The sequence below is a fragment of the Oncorhynchus nerka genome, linkage group LG13, assembly GCF_034236695.1.
Source record: "Oncorhynchus nerka isolate Pitt River linkage group LG13, Oner_Uvic_2.0, whole genome shotgun sequence".
NCBI lineage: Eukaryota > Metazoa > Chordata > Actinopteri > Salmoniformes > Salmonidae > Oncorhynchus > Oncorhynchus nerka.
The window spans coordinates 95899798-95920215 of NC_088408.1; the positions used below are offsets into that span (position 1 = coordinate 95899798).

Sequence of the window (20418 nt, forward strand, 5' to 3'; positions counted from 1 at the left end):
GCACTCATTTTAGTTAGGTTTCATATTAGGGAAACTCTAGAGCCACACCAATAGTTCAAAAATACAAACTTGTTCTCCACTAAGACAGGTATGCATGTAGGACCATACATTTTACAGACATGTCATCCTCTGAAAGGAACACACACAATAAATCAATAATAATTTCCATGTTCTGGAAAAGTCCCAAGAGTGTAACCATAGCAACAGTATATATATATATATTTTTTTTTTTTACCAAGTCAGTTAAGAACAAATTCTTACTTTCAATGATGGCCTAGGAAGAGTGGGTTAACTGCCTGTTCAGATTTGTACCTTGTCAGCTCGGGGGTTTGAACTTGCAACCTTCCGGTTACTAGTCCAACGCTCTAACCACTAGGCTACCCTGCCGCCCCATTTAATGTACTCTGAGTTAACTCTGGTGCAGAGGATAAGTTCATTAGAGTTAACTGCACCTCAGATTGCTTCCCAAATAAATGCTTCAGAGTTCAAGTAACAGACAGATCTCAACATCAACTGTTCAGAGGAGATTGAGTGAATCAGGCCTTCATGGTCGAATTGCTGTAAATAAACCACTACTAAAGGACACCAATAAGAAGAAGAGACTTGCTTGGGCCAAGAAACGCGAGCAATGGACATTAGACCGGTGGCAATCTGTCCTTTAGGTTGATGAGTCCAAATTTGAGATTTGTGGTTCCAACCACTGTTTCTTTGTGAGACACAGAATAGGTGAACAGATTATCTCCTTTTGTGTGGTTCCCATCGTGAAGCATGGAGGAGGAGGTGTGATCGTGTGGTGGTGCTTTGCTGGTGACACTGTTGGTGATTTATTTAGAATATTTTGATTTTTTTAACACTTTATTGGTTACTACATGATTGCATATGTGTTATTTCATAGTTTTGATGTCTTCACTATTATTCTACAATGTAGAAAATAGTAAAGATAAAGAAAAACCCTTGAAAGAGTAGGTGTGTCCAAACTGTTGACTGGCACTGTATGTAACCAAATAAGAGCATCATTACAACACTAAAAACCTAAATTGTGTGCTTCTGTGTGTGTGTTGTGTGGGGGAGAGATACAGAGAGAGAGAGAGGGAGTTGGAGTTAAAATTGAGATTGTGTACAATCCTAGATCTATGGGCCAGTCTAATTGGGGAAAAGGGGTTCAGAGGCAGTGAAACAAATAACGTGACAGTTTGGGCAGGAGATCATCCAGGAGAGAGAAGTCAGCACTTCTCATCCTTAATTAGGACATGCAAACGAAAGAATAGAGAGACAAAGACCAGGGCTGTTTCTCTGTGGGTAAAAAGACAGGGGACAAGGGACATATCAAGCTGGTGTTTTGTGTTTATGTGTGTGTGTTTACTTACCTCGCTAGAGTTATTCATTCAAACTCAGTGAGCTCTTGGAAGAATGGGGCAATGTAGGGGTTGAGAACAGCTGGCATCCTCTGGGCCAACTTGTCATGCACTTTGTCCCTGTCCTTCAGGGTTCATCAATATAGTTGATTAAATCAAGTGAGGCATTGAACATATAAAAATAAGACCGATGCATCTACTTCAAACCCTTGCTAACTAACAGTAGGGTGTTGGAGACCACCTAAAGTGAGACCAATTCAAGACCAAGACCGGAGATAATCGAGTCTGAGTCAAGGCCGAGACCAGGAGGGGACAAGGGCTCTGAAACCGAGTCAAGACCAAGACTAGAAAAATGTGTCCAATTCTAGACCATGATTGTAATTTTGTAAAATCACCACCATAAGAGTTGAAAACGTCCACTATTTCCGTGTTTTCGTATTTCACAACAACATATGGATTCTTTAGACATTCAAAATAGTGAAAAAATGCATTCTGGGGGAAAATAGAGCCACTACAAATTATTACTAACCCAAACACTGGGGAACAATGGGCCTTCCATGCCTTCAGAGAAGGGCTAAGGATTTATACAAATTATTATTATTATATATTTATATTATTATTTTCAATTTTGTTCTGATTGAATCTTTTCAGTTTTGGTTGGGAAGTAAAAGGGTAAACACTGAAGAAAAAAAAAGATGCAATCGGGATTTTTCTTTGCTGGTCTCTGGGGAGATAGATATAGCTTAGCTAAGTCAGCCATTTGCTAGGCCATCAGAAGCTAGACAAAATGCATCTGCCATTCAACTGTATTATGGCAACATTTTGGAGTGACAGTGGAATCAACCAATCACATTTTGACTTAATGGGTGGGACCGTTTTTACAAAAACATATGGAAACTTCTGCCTTCTTGAAGGCCAACAGGTGCGCAATAGCGAGCAGTAGTTTTCCCACGGTCTAGCTAGCTAGCTTTTGTTGCAGGCTAGTTTGCAGCAGTTGCAGCAGGTCTTATCAAAGAGGATGTTGTTGCTAATTTATTAGCTTCTCCTTTTCCAAGAATAACTTTCAACAATAAGTTAAGTTTCAAATGATCTTAATCTAGTGAATGGAACTATGTTTGTTATTGTAGCGTCACGTCCTGTTGTTAGCCATCTCTTTGAAAATAAGTTATGTGTGTGAAACATTGTTGCATTTAAAGTGGAACTGACAGCATTTTAGCAACATGAAATCTTAATTAAAGCGACCACTTAGATATGGTCATCTTCACGTTTTCATAAATTCTTAGAATGTTTGGGAATAACGTATACTAAGGCATTTGGGAGAATTCTATAGCAATATAGAGTGGGATTGTGGCTGTGGTGTTTGGACAATTAATAAACACTGCAGTAAATAAAACCTAATAAAACCATCTGTCTCATCCAGGACCGGAGTCCACACAGACCGGTGCGCTATAGCCAATCAGAGCTACAGTAGGCCTTTATACAAAGAAACAAGACATTTACCACACATACCGGTGTGCTATAGCCAATCAGAGCTACAGTAGGCCTTTATACCAAGAAACAAGCCATTTACCACACAGACCGGTGTGCTATAGCCAATCAGAGCTACAGTAGGCCTTTATACAAAGAAACAAGCCATTTACCACAGAGACCGGTGTGCTATAGCCAATCAGAGCTACAGTAGGCCTTTATACAAAGAAACAAGCCATTTACCACAGAGACCGGTGTGCTATAGCCAATCAGAGCTACAGTAGGCCTTTATACAAAGAAACAAGACATTTACAACACGGGGATGACATCATTCAATTTGAACTGGACTGTATGTTTACACGCAGTTACAACAGGGAGACTTTAGATCATTAGAATGCATTCCATTCGCTAAAAGCGACATTCATTTCTGCAACTATGGAAACACCACAGGAGTCCTCTTACATTTGGGAACTTTACAGTCCTATTGATCAAACAACCATGAAAACAACAACAACAAGATCAACAACTAACACTAGCCAGGAGTTATCAGGCCAGGTAGTCCTGAGGCATGATCCTAGGTCTCAGGTCAGTTGAAACTGAAGCAGCAGCACGACCAGGTGGACTGGGGACAGCCAGGAGTTATCAGGCCAGGTAGTCCTGAGGCATGATCCTAGGTCTCAGGTCAGTTGAAACTGAAGCAGCAGCACGACCAGGTGGACTGGGGACAGCCAGGCGTTATCAGGCCAGGTAGTCCTGAGGCATGATCCTAGGTCTCAGGTCAGTTGAAACTGAAGCAGCAGCACGACCAGGTGGACTGGGGACAGCCAGGAGTTATCAGGCCAGGTAGTCCTGAGGCATGATCCTAGGTCTCAGGTCCTCCGAGAGTGGAGGGAGAGAGGGAGAGAGAGAGAATTAGAGGGAGCATATTTAAATTCACACAGGACACCAGATAAGACAGGAGAATTACACCAGATATAACAGACTGACCCTAGCCCCCGCCACATAAACTATTGCAGAATAGATACTGGAAACTGGAGACTGAGACAGGGGTGGTTCGGGGGACACTGTGGCCCCATCTGACGATACCCCCGGACAGGGCCAACCAGGCAGGATATAACCCCACTCACTTTGCTAAAGGACCGCACCCACACCACTAGAGAGATATCAACAGACCACCAACTTACTACGCTGAGACAAGGCTGAGTATATATAGCCCACCAATATCTCCACCACCGCACAAGCCCAAGGGGGAGCAAAGCCGAACAGGAAGATCACTTCTGTGACTCAACCCACTCAAGTGACGCACCCCTCCTAGGGAAGGCATTGATGAGCACTAGTAAGCCAGTGGCTCAGCCCCCCGTCAGAGGCAGAGAATCCCAATGGAGAGAGGGGAGCCGGGCAGAGACAGCAAAGCAGTTCGTTGCTCAAGAGCCTTTCCGTTCACCTTCACACTCCTGGGCCAGACTACACTCAATCGTAGGACCTACTGAAGAGATGAGTCTTCAGTAAAGACTTAAAGGTCGGGACCGATTCTGCGTCTCTCACATGGGTAGGCAGACCATTCCATAAAAATGGAGCTCTATAGGAGAAAGCCCTGCCTCCAGCTGTTTGCTTAGAAATTCTAGGGACAATTAGGAGGCCTGCGTCATGTGACCGTAGCGTACGTGTAGGTATGTACAGCAGGACCTAATCAGAGAGATAGGAAGGAGTAAGCCCTGTTGTAGGTTAGCAGTAAAACCTTGGAATCAGTCCTAGCCTTAACAGGAAGTCAGTGTAGGGAGGCACTGGAGTAATATGATACATTTTTTGGGTTCTAGTCAGGATTCTATTTTTCGGCATAATTTTTAGACAAAAAATTTGCAACCGAGGACATATGATTTTTTACGTGCTACGCTCTTCAGCACTCAGAGGACCTGTTTTGTGAACTTGTGTGGCCTACCACTTCGCGGCTGAGCCGTTGTTGCTCCCAGACGTTTCCACTTCACAATAACAGCACTTACAGTTGACTGTGGTAGTTCTAGCAGGGCAGAAATTTGACACACTGACTTGTTGGAAAGGTGGCATCCTACAATGGTGCCACGTTGAAAGTCTCTGAGCTCTTCAGTAAGGCCATTCTACTGCCAATGTTTGTCTATGGAGATTACATGGCTGTGTGCTCAATTTAATACACCTGTCAGGAACGGGTGTGGCTGAAATAGCCAAATCCACTCATTTGAAGGGGGTGTCCACATACTTTTGTACATACAATGTATGTAAAATTAATAAGATTTATGGTGGCGAAATTACAAAATTACGTTATAATGCTGTTATTGCATCAAATGGATGTTCTATGTAAATAGAATAGGGTTCTTAGAACTCTCGTGTGTGTGTGTGTTAACGCTGAAAGCAAATTGACGATATCTTAGGTGATGAACCTAACAAGCTACATTCATTTCATGTGAGGGAAGTTGCTCCGATCTGACTGGAATGAACCAGGGAGAGATGGCTCAAGTTGAGAGGAACCTTGTTTTGGAGGCCAACCCCTGTTTTAAAAATGAACAAAATATTTAACTAGGCAAGTCAGTTAAGAACTAATTCTTATTTACAATGATGGCCTACATGGGAACAGCAGGTTAACTGCCTTGTTCAGGAGCAGCTCGGGATTTGAGCCAACAACCTTTCAGTTACTGGCCCAACGCACTTACCACTAGGCTAGCTAGTGGTTACAGTCTTCACAGCAGATACTGACTTCTGTGAATTGTCAATTTATTTCATAGCAAATGCTATCTGGCTGGGGGATATTCTTTTCTCATATTTCAAGTCTCACCTTGTGACCAATTCCACACATCTGTTATTTGTCATGTAGACTAATGGGGTTTATCTATGCCATAGAAAATATCTTGGTATTCTTTGTGTCGGGGCTCTCAACCCAACAGTCAAGAGTGTTGAGTTGACCAGCCTCGTTATTGCAGAGCACTCACATCATTCACTTGTGTGTGTGTGGTATTTACCTGCTTTCCTTATTAATAAGTGAATAAAGATTTTAGTTTTAAGTATAACTCTGACTTGTGTGATAAGTTTGTCTCTCCTCATTTGATAATAAAGAAATAACCACCACAGAGTTCTGGTCCAATTAGGAGAGGATGTCAAGTAATTATATTTCCATGTTTGCCATCATAGCTAAATCCAGAACAGTCTACGGGAGACGCACAGCACTACATAGAGCCATGACTACATGGAACTCTATTCCACAGTACTACATAGAGCCATGACTCCATGGAACTCTATTCCACAGTACTACATAGAGCCATGACTACATGGAACTCTATTCCACAGTACTACATAGAGCCATGACTACATGGAACTCTATTCCACAGTACTACATAGAGCCATGACTCCATGGAACTCTTTTCCATAGTACTACATAGAGCCATGACTCCATGGAACTCTATTCCACAGTACTACATAGAGCCATGACTCCATGGAACTCTATTCCACAGTACTACATAGAGCCATGACTACCTGGAACTCTATTCCACAGTACCACATAGAGCCATGACTACATGGAACTCTATTCCACAGTACTACATAGAGCCATGACTCCATGGAACTCTATTCCACAGTACCACATAGAGCCATGACTACATGGAACTCTATTCCACAGTACTACATAGAGCCATGACTCCATGGAACTCTATTCCACAGTACCACATAGAGCCATGACTACATGGAACTCTATTCCACAGTACTACATAGAGCCATGACTCCATGGAACTCTTTTCCATAGTACTACATAGAGCCATGACTCCATGGAACTCTATTCCACAGTACTACATAGAGCCATGACTCCATGGAACTCTATTCCACAGTACTACGTAGAGCCATGACTACATGGAACTCTATTCCACAGTACTACATAGAGCCATGACTCCATGGAACTCTATTCCACAGTACTACATAGAGCCATGACTCAATGGAACTCTATTCCACAGTACTACATAGAGCCATGACTACATGGAGCTCTATTCCACAGTACTACGTAGAGCCATGACTACATGGAACTCTATTCCACAGTACTACATAGAGCCATGACTCCATGGAACTCTATTCCACAGTACTACATAGAGCCATGACTACATGGAACTCTATTCCACAGTACTACGTAGAGCCATGACTACATGGAACTCTATTCCACAGTACTACATAGAGCCATGACTCCATGGAACTCTATTCCACAGTACTACATAGAGCCATGACTCCATGGAACTCTATTCCACAGTACTACATAGAGCCATGACTACATGGAGCTCTATTCCACAGTACTACGTAGAGCCATGACTACATGGAGCTCTATTCCACAGTACTACGTAGAGCCATGACTACATGGAACTCTATTCCACAGTACTACATAGAGCCATGACTCCATGGAACTCTATTCCACAGTACTACATAGAGCCATGACTACATGGAACTCTATTCCACAGTACTACGTAGAGCCATGACTCCATGGAACTCTATTCCACAGTACTACATAGAGCCATGACTCCATGGAACTCTATTCCACAGTACTACATAGAGCCATGACTCCATGGAACTCTATTCCACAGTACTACATAGAGCCATGACTCCATGGAACTCTATTCCACAGTACTACATAGAGCCATGACTCCATGGAACTCTATTCCACAGTACTACATAGAGCCATGACTCCATGGAACTCTATTCCACAGTACTACATAGAGCCATGACTCCATGGAACTCTATTCCACATCAGGTAACTGATGCAGCAGTAAAATTAGATTTTAAAAACAGATAAAAAAATACTTTATGGAACAGCGGGGACTGTGAAGAAACACACACACACACACACAGGTACAGACACACACACATGCTAACACACGCACTCTACACATATACATTATTATATTGTCGTATGGTGGAATTATACATTTTGTATGATGTACTGTTGAATCTTTTGTTTTATGTGTGATGTTAGAGCCTTAATGTGTTTAAACCAAGGGGAAGTGGGTGTTGAATAACTTTCTTTATGAAACATGTAAGGATGTCATTGTTTTATTTGTTCACTCATGTTCCCTTTATCTAATATTAGGTTTTGGTTGAAGATCTGATAACGTGCCGTATCAAAAATATGCAAACGTAGAGATAATGAACAAGGGGGCAATACTTGTTCACAGCTCTGTATATCTGCCTCTGTATATCTGCCTCTATATATCTGCCTCTGTATATCTGCCTCTATATATCTGCCTCTGTATATCTGCCTCTGTATATCTGCCTCTGTATATCTGCCTCTGTATATCTGCCTCTGTATATCTGCCTCTGTATATCTGCCTCTGTACATCTGCCTCTGTATATCTGCCTCTGTATATCTGCCTCTATATATCTGCCTCTATACATCTGCCTCTATACATCTGCCTCTGTACATCTGCCTCTATATATCTGCCTCTGTACATCTGCCTCTGTATATCTGCCTCTGTATATCTGCCTCTATATATCTGCCTCTATACATCTGCCTCTGTATATCTGCCTCTATATATCTGCCTCTGTATATCTGCCTCTATATCTGCCTCTGTATATCTGCCTCTATATCTGCCTCTGTATATCTGCCTCTATATATCTGCCTCTGTATATCTGCCTCTATATATCTGCCTCTATATATCTGCCTCTATACATCTGCCTCTGTATATCTGCCTCTATACATCTGCCTCTAGCCACTTTAAACAATGCTACTTAATATAATGTTTACATACCCTACATTATTCATCTCATATGTCTACGTATATACTGCATCTTTATGTAATACATGTATCACTAGCCACTTTAACTATGCCACTTTGTTTACATACTCATCTCATATGTATATACTGTACTCGATACCATCTACTGCATCTTGCCTATGCTGCTCTGTACCATCACTCATTCATATATCTATATCTTTATCCCTTTACACTGTGTATAAGACAGTAGTTTTAGAATTGTTAGTTAGATTACTCGTTGGTTATTACTGCATTGTCGGAACTAGAAGCACAAGCATTTCGCTACACTCGCTTTAACATCTGCTAACCATGTCTATGTGACCAATAAAATTAGATTTGATTTGAGTTTAGATGAGTAGAAGTCCTTTGAACGTTTATTCCAAAGGATCCACACTCTGCAGCTGTAACAGATGTATATGTACTCTCCATGCGTTGTGTTTTCTCAAAATAAATCACTTCGGCCAGTGGTCCCAGTTGAGCATTTATTTCTGTTGTTAAATGTGAAACAGCACGTTAGTTGTGCAGGGCTGGACGGTATTGATGGCTGTCGATGGCAAAATCCCTTGCATCACATTTTCATACTGGGAGAACAAAATACAAAAATACAATACAAAATATAACATGTGTAAATACCTGTTGTTAAATAGTAAACAGCATGTTAGTTGTGCAGGGCTTAATGTTATTGATGGTTGTCGATGGCAAAATCTGTAGCATGAAGACAACTGTGTTAGCAGTGGCTTATGTGACCATTACATCGGTGTATGCTAGCTAACACACTGATTTACAGCAATCCTATGCCAAAGCACATCCCAGAAAGCCCCTCAATCCCTAACAGGTACCATATACCCACACATGTATAAATCAGTAATGTACAGCAAACTTGTACACATTGTAAAATAGAAAACAGTATTCAGAACGTGACATACCCCTTGCATCACATTTTCATACTGGGGAGACCTGACGTTCGCGATCTCCCCCTATCTGCAAGCGAGGCCAATCACAACACACCTTATTGTCATCAGAGTTAAACTAACCAATAAGAATGCTTGAACATTAAATACACATTTCTTTAGAGGCAAGTGGAAACATAACCAACCCTGTTACACAGCTGTTGGCAAGAGCACATTTTTCACTGGCTGTCCACTGGTCGCAATAACAACGATAGATAGGCAGCTTAATAAACTTCTTCAATTCACCCATTATTGGGTTAAAAAACACACATATACGTTTGTCAACAGCCAGCCATATACGTTTGTCAACAACCACCCATATACGTTTGTCAACAGCCACCCATATACGTTTGTCAACAGCCATCCACAACAACCACGGTCCCGTAAGATGCAGATAACAAAATTATACACCTTCCTATGATTCTAGCTTTAAATAACGGTATAAAAACAAATATCTAGTCTAACTCGTATTTCATGAACTGTAATTAACATAGCCTGCTAACCTGGAGGAAAAAGTTGATGTTGTAATGCCGGGCTGTTCCTGAAGCATAGGCTTACCCTAGTACCACGCCAACATGGCCGTCTTCACAACTTCTCGATCGGACTAATTGCGTTGATTTAATTTGTATTCCTCATTGCACTGCTTTCATCAAAAACCATCGCTTAGATGCGGTGTCCAGAGCGCAATAGAGCAACGCGTCAGAGTACCCCTGCTGCCTAATTTGGGCAGCCTTCCGCACCTCAGTGTGTTGTTGATTTCCCGCCAGTAGAGGGCACACATTGCAGCTAAATGTTCCCATGTGGCTTATTGTTCCCTTGTTACAACTCGTATTGTATTAAACCTGATTTATTGTAGCCTACCTTCTGTTGTGCTTTCTAGACCTGAGTTTCCCCCATTACAGACAGATGCATTGACAGTCATTGGACCACTGTACCTCCCAAATTCACATGGTGTCAATGGTACATGATAAAGTTTCACACTTTCAACCAAGCCCTTACTCAGACTGTTAGTACTGCAGTGATCCTTATTATACTACAGATGAAAAGGGAGTTGATGATATAGGTTTCTGATTATTTTGTCCATGGCAGTGATCATCGACAATGGAGCAGGTGTTGGTCAACATTCTGGATGAGGTGACGAGTGACGAGATGAAGAGATTTCAGTGGCTCCTGATCAGGCATGGCTATGAGCCCATCAGAAAAAGCGAGTTGGATCGCGACACAAGCAGGGAGAATACCGTGGAGCTGATGGTGAACAAATACAAAGAGAATGGAGCTCTGGGCGTCACAATTAATATCCTGAAGAACATGAACCAGAATACACTTGCTCACGAGTTGAAGACAAAGGCAAACATTCTCAAAAGAGGTAATACAGAATTACAGGTCATAGACACCTATGATGAAAATGACAGCTGAACATGACTGCCACATTATACTGGGAGCGGATCATAGACAGAAACATGCAGCCTCTTTAACGTGTGTATGTACAGGTAATTAAATTATTGGCGCCCTGTTCAATACCTTTCAATACTTCACCTTGCGAGAATAACGGCACTTCTAAAATATTTTATTGAGATTGGAGAACACCTTGGGAGAGATCTTAGACCGTTCCTCCGTAGATAATATTTCCAGATCAGTGATGTTCTTCATCTGCGTTTAAGGACGTGCCCCTCTTCAGTTCAAACCACATGTTTTCAATGAGGTTCAAGTCCGGAGACTGAGATGACAATGTCAAAATACTGATTTTGTGGTCAATTAACCATTTTCTTAATAAATATTTATATTGAGAACAGCCTCAATTAGTCGAGGCTTGGACTCTACAAGGTGTCGAAGGCGTTCCACAGGGATGCTGGCCCATGGAGACTCTACAAGGTGTCGAAGGCGTTCCACAGGGATGCTGGCCCATGGAGACTCTACAAGGTGTCGAAGGCGTTCCACAGGGATGCTGGCCCATGGAGACTCTACAAGGTGTCGAAGGCGTTCCACAGGGATGCTGGCCCATGGAGACTCTACAAGGTGTCGAAGGCGTTCCACAGGGATGCTGGCCCATGGAGACTCTACAAGGTGTCGAAGGCATTCCACAGGGATGCTGGCCCATGGAGCCTCTACAAGGTGTCGAAGGCGTTCCACAGGGATGCTGGCCCATGGAGACTCTACAAGGTGTCGAAGGCGTTCCACAGGGATTCAGTCCTATGTTGACTCCAATGCTTTCCAAAGTTGTGTCAAGTTGGCTGGATGTTCTTTGGGTGGTGGACCAATGTTGATACACACAGGAAAACTGTTGAGCGTGAAAAACCCAGCAGCGTTGCAGTTTTTAACACATACAAACCGGTGCGCCTGGCACCTATTAATCAAATCAAATCAAATGTATTTATATAGCCCTTCGTACATCAGCTGATATCTCAAAGTGCTGTACAGAAACCCAGCCTAAAACCCCAAACAGCAAGCAATGCAGGTGTAGAAGCACTACCATACCCTGTTCAAAGGCACTTAAATATTTTGTCTTGCTCATTCACCCTCTGAATGACACACATACACAATCCATGTCTCAATTGTCTCAAGGCATAAAACTCCTTCTTTAACCTGTGCCAATAATTTTAGACCAGACCACAGGAGAACACCGGTCAAGTGAACATATTGTAAATAATTACCATCATCACTTTGAGGAGAAACCTGATATTTAGAACTATAATGAACAAAAATATAAACACAACATGTACAGTGCTGGTCCCAAGTTTTATGAGCCGAAATAAAAGATCCCAGAAATGTTCCATACGCACAAAAAGCTTATTTCTCTCAAATGTTGTTGACAAATTTGTTTACATCATTGTTAGTGAGTATTTGTCCTTTGCCAAGATAATCCATCCACCTGACAGGTGTGGTATATCAAGAAGCTGATTAAACAGCATGATCGTTACACAGGTGCACCTTCTGCTGGGGACAATAAAAGGCAACTCTAAAATAATTGAATGTTAATTTCTCTACCATAAGCCTCCACTGACACCATTTTAGACAATTTGGCAGTACGTTCAACCGGCCTCACAACCTCAGACCACGTGTAACCACGTCAGCCCAGGACCTCCACATCCGCTTCTTCACCTGCGGGATCGTCTGAGACCAGACACCCAAACAGCTGATGAAACTGAGGAGTATTTCTATCTTTAACTAATTCTGATTGACCCAAGCTGGTGGGTCTATGCCCACCCAGGCCCACCCATGGCAGCGCCCTCTACCCACACACTCACTGGACTCTAATCACACACTCACTGGACTCTACCCACACACTGACTGGACTCTACCCACACTGACTGGACTCTACCCACACACTGACTGGACTCTACCCACACACTCACTGGACGATACCCACACACTCACTGGACTCTACCCACACACTGACTGGACTCTACCCACACACTGACTGGATTCTACCCACACTGACTCGACTCTACCCACACACTGACTGGACTCTACCCACACTGACTGGACTCTACCCACACACTGACTGGACTCTACCCACACACTCACTGGACTCTACCCACACACTGACTGGTCTCTACCCACACACTCACTGGACTCTACCCACACACTCACTGGACTCTACCCACACACTCACTGGACTCTACCCACACACTCACTGGACTCTACCCACACTGACTGGACTCTACACACACACTGACTGGACTCTATCCACACACTGACTGGACTCTACCCACACACTCACTGGACTCTAATCACACACTCACTGGACTCTACCCACACACTGACTGGACTCTACCCACACACTGACTGGACTCTACCCACACACTCACTGGACGATACCCACACACTCACTGGACGATACCCACACACTCACTGGACTCTACCCACACACTGACTGGACTCTACCCACACACTGACTGGACTCTACCCACACTGACTGGACTCTACCCACACACTGACTGGATTCTACCCACACTGACTCGACTCTACCCACACACTGACTGGACTCTACCCACACTGACTGGACTCTACCCACACACTGACTGGACTCTACCCACACACTCACTGGACTCTACCCACACACTGACTGGTCTCTACCCACACACTCACTGGACTCTACCCACACACTCACTGGACTCTACCCACACACTCACTGGACTCTATCCACACACTCACTGGACTCTACCCACACACTCACTGGACTCTACCCACACACTCACTGGACTCTACTCACAAACTCACTGGACTCTACACACACTGACTGGACTCTACACACACACTGACTGGACTTTACCCACACACTGACCGGACTCTACCCACACACTGACCGGACTCTACCCACACACTGACTGGACTCTATCCACAAACTCACTGGACTCTACACACACTGACTGGACTCTACCCACACACTGACTGGACTCTACCCACACACTCACTGGACTCTACCCACACACTCACTGGACTCTACCCACACACTGACTGGACTCTACCCACACTGACTGGACTCTACCCACACACTGACTGGACTCTACCCACACACTCACTGGACTCTACCCACACACTGACTGGTCTCTACCCACACACTCACTGGACTCTACCCACACACTCACTGGACTCTACCCACACACTCACTGGACTCTATCCACACACTCACTGGACTCTACCCACACACTCACTGGACTCTACTCACATACTCACTGGTCTCTATTCACACACTCACTGGACTCTACCCACACACTGACTGGACTCTACCCACACTGACTGGACTCTACCCACACTGACTGGACTCTACCCACACACTGACTGGACTCTAGCCACACACTGACTGGACTCTACCCACACTGACTGGACTCTACCCACACACTCACTGGACGATACCCACACACTCACTGGACTCTACCCACACACTGACTGGACTCTACCCACACACTCACTGGACTCTACCCACATACTGACTGGACTCTACCCACACACTGACTGTACTCTACCCACACTGACTGGACTCTACCCACACACTGACTGGATTCTACCCACACTGACTCGACTCTACCCACACACTGACTGGACTCTACCCACACACTGACTGGTCTCTACCCACACACTCACTGGACTCTACCCACACACTCACTGGACTCTACCCACACACTCACTGGACTCTATCCACACACTCACTGGACTCTATTCACACACTCACTGGACTCTACCCACACACTCACTGGACTCTATCCACACACTCACTGGACTCTACCCACACACTCACTGGACTCTACTCACACACTCACTGGTCTCTACTCACACACTCACTGGACTCTACCCACACACTGACTGGACTCTACCCACACTGACTGGACTCTACCCACACACTGACTGGACTCTACCCACACACTGACTGGACTCTACCCACACACTGACTGGACTCACACTGACTGGACTCTACCCACACACTGACTGGACGATACCCACACACTGACTGGACTCTACCCACACACTGACTGGACTCTACCCACACTGACTGGACTCTACCCACACACTCACTGGACTCTACCCACACACTGACTGGACTCTACCCACACACTGACTGTACTCTACCCACACTGACTGGACTCTACCCACACACTCACTGGACTCTACCCACACACTGACTGGACTCTACCCACACACTCACTGGACTCTACCCACACACTGACTGGTCTCTACCCACACACTCACTGGACTCTACCCACACACTCACTGGACTCTACCCACACACTCACTGGACTCTATCCACACACTCACTGGACTCTATCCACACACTCACTGGACTCTACCCACACACTCACTGGACTCTATCCACACACTCACTGGACTCTACCCACACACTCACTGGACTCTACCCACACACTGACTGGTCTCTACCCACACACTCACTGGACTCTACCCACACACTCACTGGACTCTACCCACACACTCACTGGACTCTATCCACACACTCACTGGACTCTATCCACACACTCACTGGACTCTACCCACACACTCACTGGACTCTACTCACAAACTCACTGGACTCTACACACACTGACTGGACTCTACACACACACTGACTGGACTTTACCCACACACTGACCGGACTCTACCCACACACTGACTGGACTCTACCCACACAGTGACTGGACTCTACCCACACACTCACTGGACTCTACCCACACACTCACTGGACTCTACCCACACACTCACTGGACTCTACCCACACACTCACTGGACTCTATCCACACACTCACTGGACTCTATCCACACACTCACTGGACTCTACCCACACACTCACTGGACTCTATCCACACACTCACTGGACTCTACCCACACACTCACTGGACTCTACCCACACACTGACTGGTCTCTACCCACACACTCACTGGACTCTACCCACACACTCACTGGACTCTATCCACACACTCACTGGACTCTATCCACACACTCACTGGACTCTACCCACACACTCACTGGACTCTACTCACAAACTCACTGGACTCTACACACACTGACTGGACTCTACACACACACTGACTGGACTTTACCCACACACTGACCGGACTCTACCCACACACTGACTGGACTCTACCCACACAGTGACTGGACTCTACCCACACACTCACTGGACTCTACCCACACACTCACTGGACTCTACCCACACACTGACTGGACTCTACCCACACACTCACTGGACTCTACCCACACACTCACTGGACTCTACCCACACACTCACTGGACTCTACCCACACACTCACTGGACTCTACCCACACACTGACTGGACTCTACCCACACTGACTGGACTCTACCCACACACTGACTGGACTCTACCCACACACTGACTGGTCTCTACCCACACACTCACTGGACTCTACCCACACACTCACTGGACTCTACCCACACACTCACTGGACTCTATCCACACACTCACTGGACTCTACCCACACACTCACTGGACTCTACTCACATACTCACTGGTCTCTAGTCACACACTCACTGGACTCTACACACAAACTGACTGGACTTTACCCACACACTGACCGGACTCTACCCACACACTGACTGGACTCTACCCACACACTGACTGGACTCTACCCACACACTCACTGGACTCTACCCACACACTCACTGGACTCTACCCACACACTGACTGGACTCTAACCACACTGACTGGACTCTACCCACACACTGACTGGACTCTACCCACACACTCACTGGACTCTACCCACACACTGACTGGTCTCTACCCACACACTCACTGGACTCTACCCACACACTCACTGGACTCTACCCACACACTCACTGGACTCTATCCACACACTCACTGGACTCTACCCACACACTCACTGGACTCTACTCACATACTCACTGGTCTCTATTCACACACTCACTGGACTCTACCCACACACTGACTGGACTCTACCCACACTGACTGGACTCTACCCACACTGACTGGACTCTACCCACACACTGACTGGACTCTACCCACACACTGACTGGACTCTACCCACACACTGACTGGACTCTACCCACACTGACTGGACTCTACCCACACACTCACTGGACGATACCCACACACTCACTGGACTCTACCCACACACTGACTGGACTCTACCCACACACTCACTGGACTCTACCCACATACTGACTGGACTCTACCCACACACTGACTGTACTCTACCCACACTGACTGGACTCTACCCACACACTGACTGGATTCTACCCACACTGACTCGACTCTACCCACACACTGACTGGACTCTACCCACACACTGACTGGTCTCTACCCACACACTCACTGGACTCTACCCACACACTCACTGGACTCTACCCACACACTCACTGGACTCTATCCACACACTCACTGGACTCTATTCACACACTCACTGGACTCTACCCACACACTCACTGGACTCTACCCACACACTCACTGGACTCTACTCACACACTCACTGGTCTCTACTCACACACTCACTGGACTCTACCCACACACTGACTGGACTCTACCCACACTGACTGGACTCTACCCACACACTGACTGGACTCTACCCACACACTGACTGGACTCTACCCACACACTGACTGGACTCTACCCACACACTGACTGGACTCACACTGACTGGACGATACCCACACACTCACTGGACTCTACCCACACACTGACTGGTCTCTACCCACACACTCACTGGACTCTACCCACACACTCACTGGACTCTACCCACACACTCACTGGACTCTATCCACACACTCACTGGACTCTACCCACACACTCACTGGACTCTACTCACATACTCACTGGTCTCTATTCACACACTCACTGGACTCTACCCACACACTGACTGGACTCTACCCACACTGACTGGACTCTACCCACACTGACTGGACTCTACCCACACACTGACTGGACTCTACCCACACACTGACTGGACTCTACCCACACACTGACTGGACTCTACCCACACTGACTGGACTCTACCCACACACTCACTGGACGATACCCACACACTCACTGGACTCTACCCACACACTGACTGGACTCTACCCACACACTCACTGGACTCTACCCACACACTGACTGGACTCTACCCACACACTGACTGTACTCTACCCACACTGACTGGACTCTACCCACACACTGACTGGACTCTACCCACACTGACTGGACTCTACCCACACACTGACTGGACTCTACCCCACACACTGACTGGTCTCTACCCACACACTCACTGGACTCTACCCACACACTCACTGGACTCTACCCACACACTCACTGGACTCTATCCACACACTCACTGGACTCTATTCACACACTCACTGGACTCTACCCACACACTCACTGGACTCTACCCACACACTCACTGGACTCTACTCACACACTCACTGGTCTCTACTCACACACTCACTGGACTCTACCCACACACTGACTGGACTCTACCCACACTGACTGGACTCTACCCACACACTGACTGGACTCTACCCACACACTGACTGGACTCTACCCACACACTGACTGGACTCTACCCACACACTGACTGGACTCACACTGACTGGACGATACCCACACACTCACTGGACTCTACCCACACACTGACTGGTCTCTACCCACACACTCACTGGACTCTACCCACACACTCACTGGACTCTACCCACACACTCACTGGACTCTATCCACACACTCACTGGACTCTATCCACACACTCACTGGACTCTACCCACACACTCACTGGACTCTATCCACACACTCACTGGACTCTACCCACACACTCACTGGACTCTACCCACACACTGACTGGACTCTACCCACACACTCACTGGACTCTACCCACACACTCACTGGACTCTACCCACACACTCACTGGACTCTATCCACACACTCACTGGACTCTATCCACACACTCACTGGACTCTACCCACACACTCACTGGACTCTACCCACACACTGACTGGACTCTACCCACACTGACTGGACTCTACCCACACACTGACTGGACTCTACCCACACACTCACTGGACTCTACCCACACACTGACTGGTCTCTACCCACACACTCACTGGACTCTACCTACCCACACACTCACTGGACTCTACCCACACACTCACTGGACTCTATCCACACACTCACTGGACTCTACCCACACACTCACTGGACTCTACTCACATACTCACTGGTCTCTATTCACACACTCACTGGACTCTACCCACACACTGACTGGACTCTACCCACACTGACTGGACTCTACCCACACACTGACTGGACTCTACCCACACACTGACTGGACTCTATCCACACACTCACTGGACTCTACCCACACACTCACTGGACTCTACTCACATACACACTGGTCTCTATTCACACACTCACTGGACTCTACCCACACACTGACTGGACTCTACCCACACTGACTGGACTCTACCCACACTCACTGGACTCTACCGACACACTCACTGGACTCTATCCACACACTCACTGGACTCTACCCACACACTCACTGGACTCTACCCACAAACTCACTGGACTCTACTCACAAACTCACTGGACTCTACACACACTGACTGGACTCTACACACACACTGACTGGACTTTACCCACACACTGACCGGACTCTACCCACACACTGAATGGACTCTATCCACACACTCACTGGACTCTACCCACACACTCACTGGACTCTACTCACAAACTCACTGGACTCTACACACACTGACTGGACTCTACACACACACTGACTGGACTTTACCCACACACTGACCGGACTCTACCCACACACTGACTGGACTCTACCCACACACTGACTGGACTCTACCCACACACTGACTGGACTCTACCCACACACTCACTGGACTCTACCCACACACTGACTGGACTCTACCCACACTGACTGGACTCTACCCACACACTGACTGGACTCTACCCACACACTCACTGGACTCTACCCACACACTGACTGGTCTCTACCCACACACTCACTGGACTCTACCCACACACTCACTGGACTCTATCCACACACTCACTGGACTCTATCCACACACTCACTGGACTCTACCCACATACTCACTGGACTCTACTCACATACTCACTGGTCTCTATTCACACACTCACTGGACTCTACCCACACACTGACTGGACTCTACCCACACTGACTGGACTGTACCCACACCGACTGGACTCTACCCACACACTGACTGGACTCTACCCACACACTGACTGGACTCTACCCACACTGACTGGACTCTACCCACACACTCACTGGACTCTACCCACACACTCACTGGACTCTACCCACACACTGACTGGACTCTACCCACACACTCACTGGACTCTACCCACACACTGACTGGACTCTACCCACACACTGACTGTACTCTACCCACACTGACTGGACTCTACCCACACACTGACTGGATTCTAC

At 46.3% G+C, this 20418-nt stretch overlaps 1 long non-coding RNA gene across 1 annotated transcript; it reads right to left on the minus strand.

Annotated features, from left to right (window-relative positions):
• Positions 1-3072: 3072 nt before the first annotated feature.
• Positions 3073-13641, minus strand: LOC135574753 (uncharacterized). The gene is made up of 2 exons (XR_010465648.1): positions 9209-13641; positions 3073-3698 (listed from the first exon to the last, which is right to left on the minus strand). It is a non-coding gene; the product is annotated as an uncharacterized LOC135574753 (long non-coding RNA).
• Positions 13642-20418: the final 6777 nt, after the last annotated feature.